We start from the raw sequence: 15,462 nt of genomic DNA, 5'->3' as shown, positions 1-15,462 counted from the left end.
AGACCAAATATTAACCATAAAAAGCCTGACCCAAACTGCAAAAGCCTGCCGGAAACTGCTCTACAGCAATGTAGATTTGTCCTCTCCTGACAGAAAAGGATAGTTGTCAAACCCTGACCTCCTAATTTAAATCTCAGAAGGCCTCATGGCTGCAGGTGGGTAGAAAGCCAGATTATTAGCAGCCAGGCCAGAAGTAACCCAATGTCAGTTCATCTCAATAACAGAGGGGAAGGCAGGGTCCAGTCAATCATGTTAAGATTAGCCAGTGGTTGATCTTCTATTCTTTTCCCTTGTCTCTCTTTATAAGCCTCATTGTGCCTAGCTTCTTCAAACCATTTGCTTTTTCTGGAATCAAAATGGTCTCCTTATATGCATATAGAATAACTGTTCAGAATAAACATTATGTTCATATTTCAGTGAGACTTGATTATTTTTAACATTGCTTTATAGTCGTATAAAGGTCTCATTTTGCTTGCAGACTTTCTTTGTGGCAGGACAGTTTTTACCTATTGTTGTGGATTGAACTGTGTTCCCCAAAAGATATGTTCAAGTCCCTAACCCCTGGTATCTGTGAATGTGACTTTATTTGGAAATAGAGTCTTTGCAGATGTTCGAGTTAAGATGAGGTCATACTGGATTAGAGTAGGCTCTAATCCAGTGACTGGTGCCCTTGAAAAATGAGGGAAATTTGGACAAAGACACACAGGGAGAACACCATTTGCCAATGGTGTCGTAGACGGGAGTGATGCAATTGCCGCCAAAACATGCCAAGGATTATGTTACAACAGTCGCTGCCAGAAGCCGGGAAAAAGCAACAAAGGATACTTCCCCAGAGCCTTGAGAGAGAGCATGGACTTGCCAATACCTTGGTTTTGGACTTCTAGCCTCCAGAACGGTGACAGAACAAGTTCCTGTGGTTTTACTTTGTCTTGTAGCCTCAGGAAACAAGTATACCATCTTTGGAAGGCAGCTTGACAGATGATCAGCAGCAGAGCTGGGGGATCAGAGGAACCTGGTGTGAATCTTGGTTCACCAGTGACCAGCTAACTGACCTTTGGACAAGTCATTTCTCTGAGCCTGGACTACTTCGTAGGACTGCCGTGAGGACTGAGGGAGTTTATTATGATTCTTTCTATTCAAAGTTTTGGAAACCCAATTCAAACTAGCTTATGGCCGAAAGAGAGTTTATTGGTTCGCAGATGTATTGCTAGTTTACATTATGACTTAATTCAGAGATTAAAATATAGTCGTCAGGTCCCTTTCTTCCTTCCTTTTTCTCTCTATCATACTCAATCTTTCTCTCTCTCTCTCTACACACACACACACACACACACACACACACACACACACACTCAGCTCTGCTTCTTTCTATGAGCTGCTCTCATTTTTCTCCTACACAAGCGAGCTTCCTCCATACAAGAGGTTTCCGTTTTATTTTACTTTGTTTAGCAACCCCAGAGGGAAGAAGCGCTTCTCTTTCTTAGTATCACATATAGAAGTCCAGGGAAGGCTCTGATTGGCAGATCCGGGTGGCATGCCCACCCCTGTGGTGAGGAAAGGAGGGGCTTGTGATTGGCAGTCCCACCAAACTGGAGACAGGGAATGGGAGCCACAGCAGGGAAAGGAAATTCTCTAGAAAAAGGAGTGTATGTAAATGCTGTTACCAAAAATAAGGATGGGGTGGGGTGGGTGGATTTGAGCAGACAAAATAGTGATTGTCCATGCCAATGTGAGACCACATGTAAGGCCACAGTGCCTCGTATCTAAAGGGACACTAAACGGAGTCACCCACTTCCCCTCCTTTTGGCTGCCCTAATCCCTCTGTTCTTGGTGCCTCCTCCCTCCTTCCCCAGATAGCCTTGCCCCAGTCGCACCCCAGAGTCACTTCTGAGACTGTTGGGGAACTGCATCAAAGGGGGCTGAGAGGGTTCATTTCGGGGTGGGAGAGAAATGTGCCTTTGTTCTGGCACAGAAGAAACACTGGTGGGGAACTCAGAAAGCTGTAGTAAAAGAAAGGAAAGATACCACTGAGAAGGCATCCTGAGGCCTCGCCTCCCCTGATTGAGGAATTAGAATTAGTGGCAGGGTTCAGAGAGGCATCAGATAGAGTGCCAGTCAGGGCTTCTTCCCTCCTTTCCTCCTCCTCCTCCCCCTCTCCTCTGCTGTTTACACAGTATGAGAGCTCCAGGCAATGTTTCTTCCTGTGCCAGATCCTCAGCACAGGGAGGCCACAACCAAGAGCTGAGCTATTTGGGCAGGAAGCAGAGAGTACTTTAATTCAGATCCTGATAAGGCCTGGGGAGGGGGGCATACCAGATTCAGTCCAGCAACCTGCTACAGGGGCTATTTTTGAGTCAGTGGCAGAAAGGACATCTTGGGGGTGGCGGGGGGTGGTAGGAGGGGAGGGGAGGATTGCTGATAGACCAGGGCTCCTCTGAGACCTCTGAGTATGCAGCAGCTGTGGCCCTGGCAATGGATTCAGTGCCAGTAGAAGCCATTTACCCCAGGATTGGGAGAAGTCAACATCTGTGCAAGGATTTATGCTGAGTTCTTATCTCCACTGAAAGCATATTCCAATAAGTCCAGGAGCATGGACAGAAAGAAGTAAGACATGGTTCCTGTTGTTATTAGTTGCTGTTCAGTCCATTCCAACTCGTGGTAACCCTAAGTATGCAGATTAGAACTGTTCCATAGGGTTTTCAAGGCTGTGACCTTTTGGAAGCAGATTGCCAGGCCTGCCTTCTGCGGCACCACTGGGTGGGTTCGAACTGCCAGCTCTTCAGCTAGTACTCAAGTGCTTAACCGCTTGTTCCACTCAGGGCATCCTACATAGGTCCTAAGCCATGGTTTTTCAATCGCCTCATATACATGCGAAAGCTGGATAATGAGAAAGGAAAACAGAAGAGTTGACGTGTTTGAACTATGGTCCTGGTGAAGCATATGCCATGGACTGCCAGAAGAATGAACAAATCGGTCTTGGTGGTAGTACAGCCAGAATGCTCCTTAGAAGCAAGGATAGAGAGACTTCATCTCTCTTACTTTGGACACATCATCAGGAGGGACCAATCGCTGGAGAAGGACATCGTGCTTGGTAAAGTAGAGGATCAGCAAACAAGGGTGAGACCCTCAGTGAGATGGACTGACACAGTGGCTGCAGCAGTGGGCTCAAATATACCAGTGACTGTGAAGATGGCGCAGGACCAGATGACGTTGGGTACGACTATACACAAATTTTCGATGAATCGAAACTGACCTGACAGCACCTAATGACAACAACAACCAACTTTTTGACCATAATGTGGGGGGAGGGCCTAACTGGTGCAGGAGGTTGGGCACAGGAGAGAGTCGGTCACCATGGGAGGCTAAGGAGTCTCCTTCCATGCAGTTGTGATGTAGAGGACAGAGAATGGGACATAGCATCAGGAGATCTGGATTTAAAACCTGACGCAACCTGTGTGATCTTGGACAGTTTACTTTCCTCCTTTGTGCCTCAGTTTCCTCATCTGAGAAAATGAAGACAATACTTCCCTGGATTGTTGTCAGTACTAAAGGAGCAAATACTTGTTCAGGTGCCATTCCATTTCTGTGTTTACTACCTTCCCCAGGGTACTGTAGAGTGTGTCATTAAGAGCTCAGACTCTGCAATTTGACAGAGCTGGGTTCAAATCCCATTCTGAACTACAGAAATAGAGATATTTATGTATGAAATTATGAGATATCTGGAATTTGATTCAGAATTATACAGGGAATTGGAGGGCCATAAGTTGATGATGGTTGAAGGTAGGTGAGGGATACCTGGGGGTTTATTATACTCATTTGTCTACCTCATATATACAGGAAGTCCTTTCTTCGCATGGTTCTGATATGCATAGATTTCAGTTACTATGGTTTAGTTAAATGACCTCAGTCCCTCTGGGAACACAATTCAAATTTCAGTTGTTACGGTATATTAGCTGTGCATAATTGCATAAAGTACAAACTTTGCTGCTAGCTCTTCAGTCCACAAATCACTGCATAAATAACAGATGCCCATCATGATCAGTGATCATTCACGATGCTACTTTCAAAGAAATTGTTATTGGTCACCTCCAAACTGGTGTTCAGAAAAGCATGTCTTGTGCTGTTTCCTGGTCTATCAGTGACAAACCCACACGACATTTTACAAAAACAGGTAACTGAAAGAAGGAACTGGCTAACAAAAATGAAAGCGTACCAAAGAAATGAAAAGTGACAACATGGAAAGTGCAATTTGAGCTGAACATAAATGGAAGTTTAGAAAAAATAGCTCACCCTGGGCATGTTGACGCTGCCACCGTTGTGGAGACGCCATGTATGTGTGCAGCCAGAGGAACTTAGTTTAGGTGAACTCCTCGACATAAATGAGCAAAGTGTGGTTGTGACTATGAGGATGAAGATGTCCCAGAGGAAGTGGCACCAGGAAATGTTCTTAAAGCTCAAAGGATAAAATGTTTGAAGTTGATCCAGACTTAGAAAGGAGTATAACAATTGCCTATGCTCACTCCCTATCGTACATTATATGTCAAAAAGAAGGCAAACACTGTTCAAGCTACTCTTCATGATAAGGTTTTTTTTATTGTTGTAAAAATAAATGTACTGCAACATTTGCCAGTTCAACGTTTTTCCTGTGTAAAATTTAGTGATATCAATTACATTAATCATGCTGTGCATCAGGGTTGTGTCCTTTCATCATACTTATTCAATTTGTATGCTGAGCAAATAATCCCAGAAGCTGGACTATGTGAAGAACAGGGCATCAGAATTGGAGGAAGACTCACTGACAACCTGCGATATGCAGATGATACAACCTTGCTTGCTTCAAGTGAAGAGGACTTGAAGCACTTACTGATGAAGATCAAAGACTACAGTCTTCAGTATGGATTACACCTCAATATGAAGAAAACAAAAATCCTCACAACTGGACCAATAAGCAACATCATGATAAATGGAGAAAAGACTGAAGTTGTCAAGGATTTCATTTTACTTGGATCCACAGTCAACGCCCATGGAAGCAACAGTTAAGAAATCAAACAATGTATTGTATTGGGCAAATCTGCTGCAAAAGACTTCTTTAAAGTGTTAAAAAGCAAAGATTTCACTTTAAGGACTAAGGTGCACCTGACCCAAGCCATGGTGTTTTCAATCGCCTCATATGCATGCAAAAGCTGGAAAATGAATAAGGAAGACTGAAGAAGAATTGATACCACCGAATTATGGTGTTGGGAAGAATATTGAATGTACCATGGACTATCAGAAGAAAGAACAAAGTACAGCCAGAATGCTCCTTAGAAGCAAGGATGGTGAGACTTTGTCTCACATACTTTGGTCATGTTATTAGGAGGGATCAGTCCCTGGAGAAGGACAACAAGCTTGGTAAAGTAGAGAGTCAGCAAAAAAGAGGAAGACCCTCCATGAGATGGACGGACACAGTGGCTGCAACAATGGGCTCAAGCATAGCAATGACTGTGAGGATGGTACAGGACTGGGCAGTGTTTTGTTCTGTTGCGCACGGGGTCACTGTGAGTCGGAACTGACTCGACGGCACCGAACAACAACAGAAGGACATGCAAGAAGAGGTGACCTGACTTCCCAATGGGTGTTGTAATGTCTCAGTGTGTTAACCTGAAGACAACTCTGGCAGCTCTCTCTTGTCCACAGGGTGAGTTAGCTTAATGGCCTAACTGATGTGCTGAAGATGCAGAATGGAAATAACCAGGCTTCTCCATGACACCGAGCCATTGAATTAATCAACACAGGGTAGCTGCCCTACCTTGGGACATCCTGAATATGATTTGGCTTGCCAAGTCAGTGTGTAAAGTTATTTATAGCCAAAAGGATCCCAAGTTATGTTTTTAAAAAAAGCCATGGACAAAAAAATAATTTTGAACAAAAATATTAATAAAAAGCCAAAGCATTCACATGAATAGAGGCTCACTGCGTTTTGGAGACAAAGATGGAAAACACGCTTTATTCCATTCCTGGATAACCTCGTTTGTGTCCACAGCTCCAGCACACAGATTCTGGAGTATCTGGGTTTGAATCCTGCTCATTGCTGGATGGCCTTGGTAAACCACTTTTTGGAGTGTCAGTTTCCTTTTAAGTAAAATCGAGGCAGGAGTATCTGTACTGTATTGTGAGGACTAAAAGAACTCATGTGAATAAAGTGCTTAGAACAGGTCTGGCATATATATATTGAGTGTTATAATAAATGGTTGTTTTTATTACCAAATCTCTTATGCTGATGTCTACCTCTCCAGCCCTGTCCTGTCCCATATTTTCTCTGAATATTTTCTTTGGCATGTTTCAGTTTTGTGGTTCTTGTTAGTTGCCATTGAGGCAGCCCCAACTCATGGCGACCTCATGCACAATGGAAGGTATTGCTGCCCTGTCCTGTGCCATCTCCATGATCATTTGGGTATTGAACCATTGTGATCCATAGGGTTTTCACTGGCTGATTTTTGGAAGCAGATCACCAGACCTTTTTTCCTAGTCCATCACAGTCTGGAAGCTCCACTGAAACCTGTTTGGCATCACAGCAACACACAAGACTCTAATGATAGGTGGGTGGTAGCTGCGCACGAGGTGCATTGGCTGGGAATTGAACCCAGGTTTCCCACGTGGAAGGCAAGAATTCTACCACTGAACCACCAATGCCTCATTTCAATGTGACTACAAATCTAATTCATTCCCTGCCTCCGTTAAACTGCCACTTCACCTTCTGTGCTCTTGATCCCAGTGAAGTTTCATGTTGACTTCTTAATCTAGAATGTACATTAATACCCTTCTGTGTCTTTAAAAAATCTATCTGGTGGCCGGCTACATGGAGCTACCTGATCTGCCCAAGAAGGCAAGGTGGAAGAAACACTGAAGGGACTTCAGAGCCAGAAGGGAATGCAGGGAATGATTATGGTGAACACACAAGGCATTTCCATCAAGAGCACCGCTGACAATTCCACCACCACACAGTACGCCAACCTCATGCACAATTTCATCTCGAAGGGATGAAATTGACCCCTAGAATGACCTCATCTTCCTTCGAATTCACTTCAAGAAAAATGAAATTATAGTTGCGCCAGATAAAGACTATTTCCTGATTGTGATTCAGAATCCAACTGAATAAGCCACTCTGCTGGCTCCCTGTGTTATTCCTTAACTTAATGTCCCCCAAGAAGAATAGTGTTAATCATGCCACCCCCCACAAGTGGGAATCACCTGAGAGCCCACCTGTACCAATCTAGTGACCAAGGGTGGGCTGGTCGCTCCACCCACCCTACTAAAGGAATCTCTCTGCTGGCCAGCCACTCCTGAGTTCCAGCCAAGGTCTTCTCCTTCTGGGAAGATCCTCTCTGCGGTTACTTTTGGGGTTTGAAGCAAGAGCTTGTGAGAAGCCCACACCCTTCAGTTTACTTGTTGCCCTTGGAAAAGGTTGTTTTTCTTTAACTAAAAATAACCAAAATTCTTACTAACTTATATATATACGTATCTGCCTGGCCCAGTTCCTTGAATCCTCAGATGCTATAAATGTCCCTCTTCCCTGGTCTCTGATGGCACTTTGTATCTCGAATATCACTTTTGGATTATGAGTAAATTACTGTGCTGTCTTCCATTCTAAATCATAAGCTCCTTGCAGACCAAGACTGCAATGGACACTTATGGAAGGTGGCATGATGTTCTTTCCGCCATTCCCTGACAATACCCCCATTTTCACTCAGTTATTTATTCTCTTCCGTTGGCTCTGGGGGGAGATGACCCCACCTCCAGTTTCAGAGGTGGGCCTTTCTTGTCCCTAGGTAATCCCATGCTGCTTTCCAAGGCAACTGGTTTAGGCCTGGGTTTCTGAACTAATCAATGCATGACATTCCTCTGGACACAGGGATTGGTTTTGGAAGGAGTTTGTGACCCAGTTTGGACCAATGAAAAATGAAGCAAGCTTTGTTAGGTGCTTCTTGGAAAGAAGTGTCTTTGCTTTTGAAATTCAACCTCCAATGGATAAACAAAATGTGGTTTACACATATAGTGGAATATTACTCAGCCATAACGAGAAATGAAGTCCTGATCCATGCTACAATGTGGATGAATCTTGAAAACATCGTGCTGAGTGAAATAAGTGAGTCACAAAGGACAGACATTGTATGATATCACTTATATGAAATAGGCAAATGGATAGAGAACAAAGCCTACTAGCGGTTACCAGGGGTGCGAGGGATAGGGCCAGGGGGAGTCATTGCTTAGGGGGCACTGAGTTTCTGTCAATGATGGTGGGATAATTTGGAAATGTGTAGGGATGATGACTGTACAACATGATGAATGTAATCAATGCCATTAAATTTTATATGGAAAAACTGTTGAATTGGTAAATGTTTTGTTATATATATTTTTACTACATACACACACATGCACACACACACAGATCAGCCTTCGTAAGAGCTTTCCTGTCGTTTGTAAATGCTAGAATCTAGAAGACCCATTTTGACACAACAAGGGAAACCAGTGTGAAAATGAGGCCAGTACACAGAGGGGAGATGACCCAGGAGCCACTGAATTAATCCAGCCCTGAAGCCTGCCCTGCCCCTGAACTTTCACGTACATGAGCTGAAACAATTGCTTACTAAATTGGAGCCATATTCTCTGTAACTTGCAACATGAAGAGTGTCAACTGATACAAGGATGCTACCTTTAGTCCACCACAGTATCTGTCCCATGGCAGGTATTCTACAATGCTTGCTGGGTTGGATGAACCCATGATTCTAGTAGCAACCTTCTGGCTGTCTGGGTCTTGCCTGCGGAGTTTCTCTGTTGGCACTATTCCCACACAAGTCCCCGTCCATTCCCCTACCCAGTGGAGGGTAAGGTTTCTGGTAGGAGTAGGTTCTCAGTGTCAAATGCTGGAGCAGAGCTTCCTGAAGAGACAGGAATGTTTGTGTCCACCCAGTCCAGCTCTCTCTTGGAAATTCCTTGATGAACACTGGCACATCTTAACTCACTGACTCTCCTTTTTCTAAACTTTGGACTGCAACCTTTTAGACTGTGATTGCAGTTATCATTTCAACATGCTTTCATGAAGTTTTAAATTTATTACTTTCTGGTGGTGATTTTGAAATCACCTTAAAATAATCAATAAACTGTCTACAGATCACATTTTAGGATGGGTTATTGTTATTAAGTATTCAGTCGGCAAATATTTGAGTTGCAAACTCTCATACTATGTAATGATATAATTTTTAAGAAGTTTCTTGTTGATCATTTTCTTTATCCCTGGATGTAGACTATTGAGAGCTTTATTGTCAGTGAGTGCTATTTCTAGACTGGAATATCTTATCCTTTGATTTCCTCCTGCCCCCATCATTTATTGTTTTAATTGGTACTCCCTTATCTTCTTCTTGTTGTGTACCATTGAGTCAATTCCAACTCATAGTTACCCATGACAGAGTAGAACTGCCCTGTAGAGTTTCCTAGGCTGTGGCGTAGTGGTTAAGAGCTACAGCTGCTGACCAAAAGGTCGGCAGTTCAAATCCACCAGGTGCTCCCTGGAAACCCTATGGGGCAGTTCTACTCTGTCCTAGACTGTCACTATGATTCAGAATTGACTCAACGGCAATGGATTTTCGTTTTTGTACAATCTTTATGGGAGCAGATGGCCAGGTCTTTTTACCCACTCAGCCACTGGGTAGGTTCAAACTGCCAACCTTCTGGTTAGCAGCCAAGCGCTTAACCATCGCACCACCAGGGCTCCTTCTCCCTTATCTTAGGTACGTAATAGGGTCAATGGACTAAAACATACCAACAATCATGAAGATGGCACAGGACTCGGCAATGTTTTGTTCTGTTCTGCATAAGGTCACCATGAGTAGGAGCCAATGTGACAGCAACTCACAACAACAACGACAGGGCCAGAGATTTGTGGTAACCCTAATCAGACATTTACAGCTAGGCCCAGGACCTAGGATATGGTCTGGCATGAGAATATCACCCAACCACACTGCCACATATTGTGTCTGGCCAACCAGTTAGATCATCCCTCAGGGATTCTGAATGTGAACCACAGATAGAGAGGGATACAGACAAAGGGACGAAAAGATTGATAAATTCCACTACTTTAAAATTAAGTACCTCTGGTCATCAGAAGAACAGATAGGGAATGAAAAGACAAGCCAGAAACTAGGAGAAAATATTTGCAACATTATGTGAGTGACTGTTATATAAAAGAATTTCTATAAATTAATATGAAAAAGACAGACAACCCAATAGCTCTATCCAAAAGTTCTGAACAGGCACAAAAGGGGAAATCCAAATGGCCAATAAACAATATAAAAAGATATTCAGCCTCATTTGTAATTAGAAAATGTAAATTAAACCCCACTAGACACCATTGCACATCCACTAGATTGGCAAAATTAAAAACATCTGAAAATAACAAATGTTGCCAAGGCTATGATACAAAGGGAACACAAATACACTGCAAGAGGGAGTATAATTGGTACAACTACTTTGAGAGGCAGCATGGCATAATTGAATAAAGTACTCTATGATCAATCAATTATACTCCTATGAATATACCCCAGAGAAATCTGTTCAGAGGTGCACCAAGATATATACGTATAAGAATGTTCGTAACATAATAGCCCCAAAACCCACAAAAAGCAGAAACAACCTAAATATCTATCCGTGATAGAATAGAAGAAGAAATTATGGTATAGCCTTACACTGAGCAAGGAAAATGAATGAACCATAGCTATGTATAACAGCATGGTTAATCCAAGATGGCAGGAGGTAATGAGAGTAGGGAAGAGCTATGTGTGTGCATTGTCCTTCATAGCTGGCTGATGGCTTTGCCTTCTGGGAGGTTCTTCCTCATCCTCTCTCACAACATTTGAAGTGAGCTTTGGATTAAGCCATCTTTGGTGCTGTGCCGATTCACAGTCTGCTTCCTGCTAGTGAAGATGTCAGGGCCCAAGGTTGCTTTAAAGCTTAAACACTTTTAGACTTTGTCTGATCAGGCTTGTAGTTTCTTTGGCAATATAATTCCCTAAAAAACTTAGAAGATATCTGTCAGTTCCATGTGCCAGTCATAATAAGTCCCAGCGCTCTTGTCTGGACACTGTTCTTAAAGTTTTTTTTTGTGGTTGTTTTTTTAATTCCTTGATCAACCAATGATTCTCTCTTATTTTAACAGGTGGTGCAAATGGTTAACACACTCACCTGCTAACTGAAAGGCTGGAGGTTTAAGTCCACTCAGAGGCACCTCAGAAGAAAAGCCTAGTGATCTATTTCCAAAAAATTAGCCATTGAAAACCCTGTGGAGCACAGTTCTACTCTGAAACAGGTGGGGTCACCACGAGTCAGAACCAACTTGATGGCAAATGGTAGTGGTGGTGGTGGACCTTGAGTTCATCTGAAACAATAGGCTTCAATGCAAAGCCCTGGACCCCTAGTCTCATCGTTGTCATAGGCCTGGTTCTTGGTTTGGTTGACAAGTCTTAACAGGCTTTTGAAAAATGCTTTGAGCAACTATACTTTTATCAGTTCTTGTCTAGAAGCAATGGAATTCTCTAACTCTGTGAAGATCCAAATTTCTGGACACTCTCTGCAGTCAGACCAGTTCTTGTGTGCACTCTTTCTTGTAATACCTTGCTAACAAGCAGGAAGGAGCAGCTAGCACACACTGACAATGTAGTTCTATCCAACTGCTTCCTCTAGAGCTAAGGCTCTGTTTTTCAAATTATTCCATATGACACTTTTGCCAAATGGTCTTGCCGCAGCATAACAAGGGACACTGGATTTCCAGTGTACGATATCAATTTTCTCATCTCCTAATTTCCGAGTCACATATTTTTGGGTTTTATAACAGCAGTACCATACTTTTGGTACCAATTTCTGCATTAGTTAGAATAAGGTTAGGTTGCTCTAACAAAGAAGCTCATCAGTAATTCCACAGTTTAAAGAAGATAGAAGCTTAGTTCTCTCTCATCTAACAGTCCATGGTGAGTGTTCCAGGCAATGAGTGACTCTGTTCCATTCAATCATTCAGGGAACCAGGCTTCTTCCATCTTGTTGCTCTTCCATCTCCTAGAACTTGACATTGTCTACATGGTCAAGGCTGAGCCATCACCGTATCTGGGTTCCAGCATGTGGGAAGGGGAAGAGAATGGGGACAAAACACACCCCAGTCTTAAGGTATAGGCCTGGGAGTGGCACCCAATGCTTCTGCTCACATTCCCTTGGAGAAAACTCAGCCACTTGGCCGAATCTAACTGCAAGGAGGGCTGGGAGATGTGACCCGGATGATGGGAAGAACAGACTTGGGTGGACAACTAGAGCCATATTACCTCAAAATTTTCAATCTCAATCTTCACAATACTTTGCAGCTCTGGGAACAGAATGAGACTCAGGACACTGACCATAAAATCAGAGCCACATAGCAGACTAGAATGACAAGAGAAAGCTCTCCTCATGTATATTATCTGTAAAAAAAAAAAAAAAAAAAAAAGCCAAGCAATTTCACTAGCACCTTGCTGAAATGGTGAAGAATTGAGATCTTGAAAAAATTCTATTAAGCAAGACATGGTAAAGGAAATTAATTGTGTAGGGCCCGTTATTACTAATTTAAAATGTATAAAATTTCATAAATGTGCTCCTTGATAAAAACGAAAAGCCTAGCACAGTGCCTGATGTACCACAGGCACCAAAGTGTCGGTTCCCCTCCCAGTGAGTTCCCGTTCAGCACCTTATTCCTCTCCAGGGGCTGCCGTGGCTCACCTCACAGAACGTGATGTGATCCAGGAGAGAAAGGACCTGCTGCTGCTCAGGAAGCTCAGCGGCGTGGAGGGCAAAGATGGCTGCGCCAACACAGCTTCCAGGGTCGCCTGGTAACGGGAAGGATGGCACCCCTGGGGAGCAGCACCCCAAACACCATGAGGTGGCGGCGACCAATATAACACCCACAGAGCCTTCTTCTCACTCATCAAGGCCTCTCCTGGTGGCAAGTCTCTTCTCAGCCCTCTCTCCTCTCCAGCCTCACTAATTTTCTGGTCCAATTCCTTCTTCTCAAGCTACTATCCCTGCCTCGCAGTGGAGAGGAAGCCTGGCCTGTAAGAGCTGCAGCAGCAGGGGTAGTGACGGCAGATGTGCAGGGGCCGGGGTGGGGGCGTTCTCCCCTTGCACCGCACTGCACACACCCGATGCCAGACTGTGGCGAACAGTCATCTCCCAGCGGCCACTCTGGTTCTTGTTTGTTCTATTCGGGCAACCCTGAAAGTGCAGGAGGTGTGATGTGATAGATTTTTCCAGTTCAGTCAGGCAGCTAAATAGATGCCTCTATTCCTGGATGTCTGAGTAATTCCTGTCTGAGTTGCCTAAGCCAAAGATCACTCCTGTTGAATGTGAAGCCCTGTGTGGAAGCATGTCCACTGTCCAAAGGAGACCAGCCACAAAGAAAGGAGGGATCGACAGGACAGTGTAGAAATCGCCGCCTGAGAAGCCCCTGCGGAAGAACAGGCAGTAGGACCATTATTATTCTGTGGGCTCGGAAACACCAACCAAACGAAAACCACAAAAAAAGACCCGAATTGATGCTGATTGTAAGTGAAGCCTCACGCTGGGTACCGAGGAGACAGCTGGAGGAGGCCTTCACGTTCAGTCCCTCAGGTGGGCAAGGACAAAGAGGTAAGACCAAATTACTCTCAAAGAAACTTTTATGGGTAGAAGTGTGCCCCCCTAAAAGGGATACTGAAGTCTTAACCCCTGCTATCTGCAAACATAACCTTGTTTGGAAATAGGGTCTTTGAAGCGATTGTCAGTTAAATTAACAGGAGATCGAACTGGAGTAGAAAAGCAACTGCCGTCGAGTCGATTCCTACTCACAGCATCCCTACAGGACAGGGTAGAACTGCCCCATGGGGTTTTCAAGGCTGTAATCTTTATGGGAGCAGACTACCACATCCTTCTCCCACAGAGCTGCTGGTGGGTTTAAACCGCTGACCTTTCGGTTAGCAGCTGAGTGCTTAACCACTGCACCACAGGGCTCCCTTACTGCAGTAGGGTGAGTCCTAATTCAGTCTGAGTGGTGACCTTAGAGAAGAGACACAGAGAGACAGATACACACAGGAAAGACAGAAAGAGATCAGAGTTCAGCATTTGCAAGCCAAATATTATGGATTGAATTGTCTCCCAAAAACATTTGCTGGAATCCTAACCCCAGCACCTGTGGGTGTCATCCCATTTGGGAATAAGGTTTCCTTTGTTACCTTAATGAGGCCATATCGGTGTAGGGTATGTCTTAAACGAATCACTTTTGAGACATAAAAAGCAGATCATGCACAGAGACAAGGAAGCACAAACAGGGGAAGGCAGATGCCAAGGAACTGGGGAACACCAAGGCTGGAGGAGCTGAGACAGGACCTTCCCAGAGCCGACAGACAGCCGTCCTCTAGAGCCGGCAACCTGAATTCAGACTTCTAGCCTCCTACACTGCGAGAAGAAAATCTCTGCTCCTTAAAGCCACCTACTTGTGGTATTTCTGTTACAGCAGCACTAGGTAACTAAGACACTGGATTGCAGGCAGCCCTCAGGAACGAGGAAGAGGCATCGGGCGGTCCTCCCTTAGAGACGCAGAGAGATGAGCCTGCTGGCACCCTGAATTTGGACTTTCAGCCTCCAGAACTGAGATAACACACTCCGGTTGTTTTAAGTTTGTGAGCCTTTGTTACTGCACCCTAGCAGACTAACACGGAAAGGTAGTGCAGTCAGATACGGCACAGTCACTACATCAGAGTACAGAGACAGTGGTCGAACGACCCTGGGAAGAACTGAATTGGCTGTTTCTAATTCATTAACTCATTCATTCACTCACTCCACGAACATTTATTAAGTAGCAGCTATGTCTCTGGGTGGTGTACACAGTTAAGTGCTTGACTACCAGCTGAAAGGCTGGCAGTTAGAACCCACCCAGAGGCACCTCAGGAGACGGGCCTGGTGATCTGCTTCCGACAGGTCACAGACCATCAACACCCTATGAAGCAGTTCTACTCGGCACACGTGGGGTCACCATGAGTTGGAAATGACTCAATGGCAACAACACATTTCACCCACCGTGACTGGAGCTAGAGACAAACACAGGACACAGACATCGTCTCCAGGGACTCGCAGCTGCAAATGGGTGGGTAATGAAGGAAGAGCGAGGCCGTGTCACAGGTGCTATTACAGACAAGGGTGCAAGGCTCCAGGCAACTCCAACTAAGCGAAGAGTCTGTGGACAGAGGCCAAGAGGAGGCCGGCAAGAAGGGTGGTGAGTGTGAGTTCCCAGAGTGAGCAAGCAGTGGAGTCCCTGAGTGGAGCACAGAGCCCCTGAGTGGAGCACAGAGGAGTCCATGAGTAGAGCACACAGCCCATGAGTGGAGCACACAGCTCATGAGTGGAGCACAAAGGAGTCCTTGAGTGGAGCACAGA

At 44.5% G+C, this 15,462-nt stretch overlaps 1 non-coding gene and 1 pseudogene across 1 annotated transcript; one reads left to right on the top strand and one right to left on the bottom strand.

Moving 5' to 3' along the window:
- The first annotated feature begins 3,189 nt into the window (after positions 1-3,189).
- LOC101358097 (dynein light chain roadblock-type 1 pseudogene) lies at positions 3,190-7,138 on the top strand (annotated as a pseudogene).
- TRNAG-UCC (transfer RNA glycine (anticodon UCC)) lies at positions 6,602-6,672 on the bottom strand. The gene has a single exon. It is a non-coding gene; the product is annotated as a tRNA-Gly (tRNA).
- Positions 7,139-15,462: the final 8,324 nt, after the last annotated feature.

The sequence above is a fragment of the Trichechus manatus genome, unplaced genomic scaffold (genome assembly GCF_000243295.1).
Source record: "Trichechus manatus latirostris isolate Lorelei unplaced genomic scaffold, TriManLat1.0 scaffold00187, whole genome shotgun sequence".
Taxonomy (NCBI): Eukaryota; Metazoa; Chordata; class Mammalia; order Sirenia; family Trichechidae; genus Trichechus; species Trichechus manatus.
The sequence above is the reverse complement of the archived record's forward strand: the minus strand, read 5'-3'. Positions and strand labels throughout refer to the sequence as shown.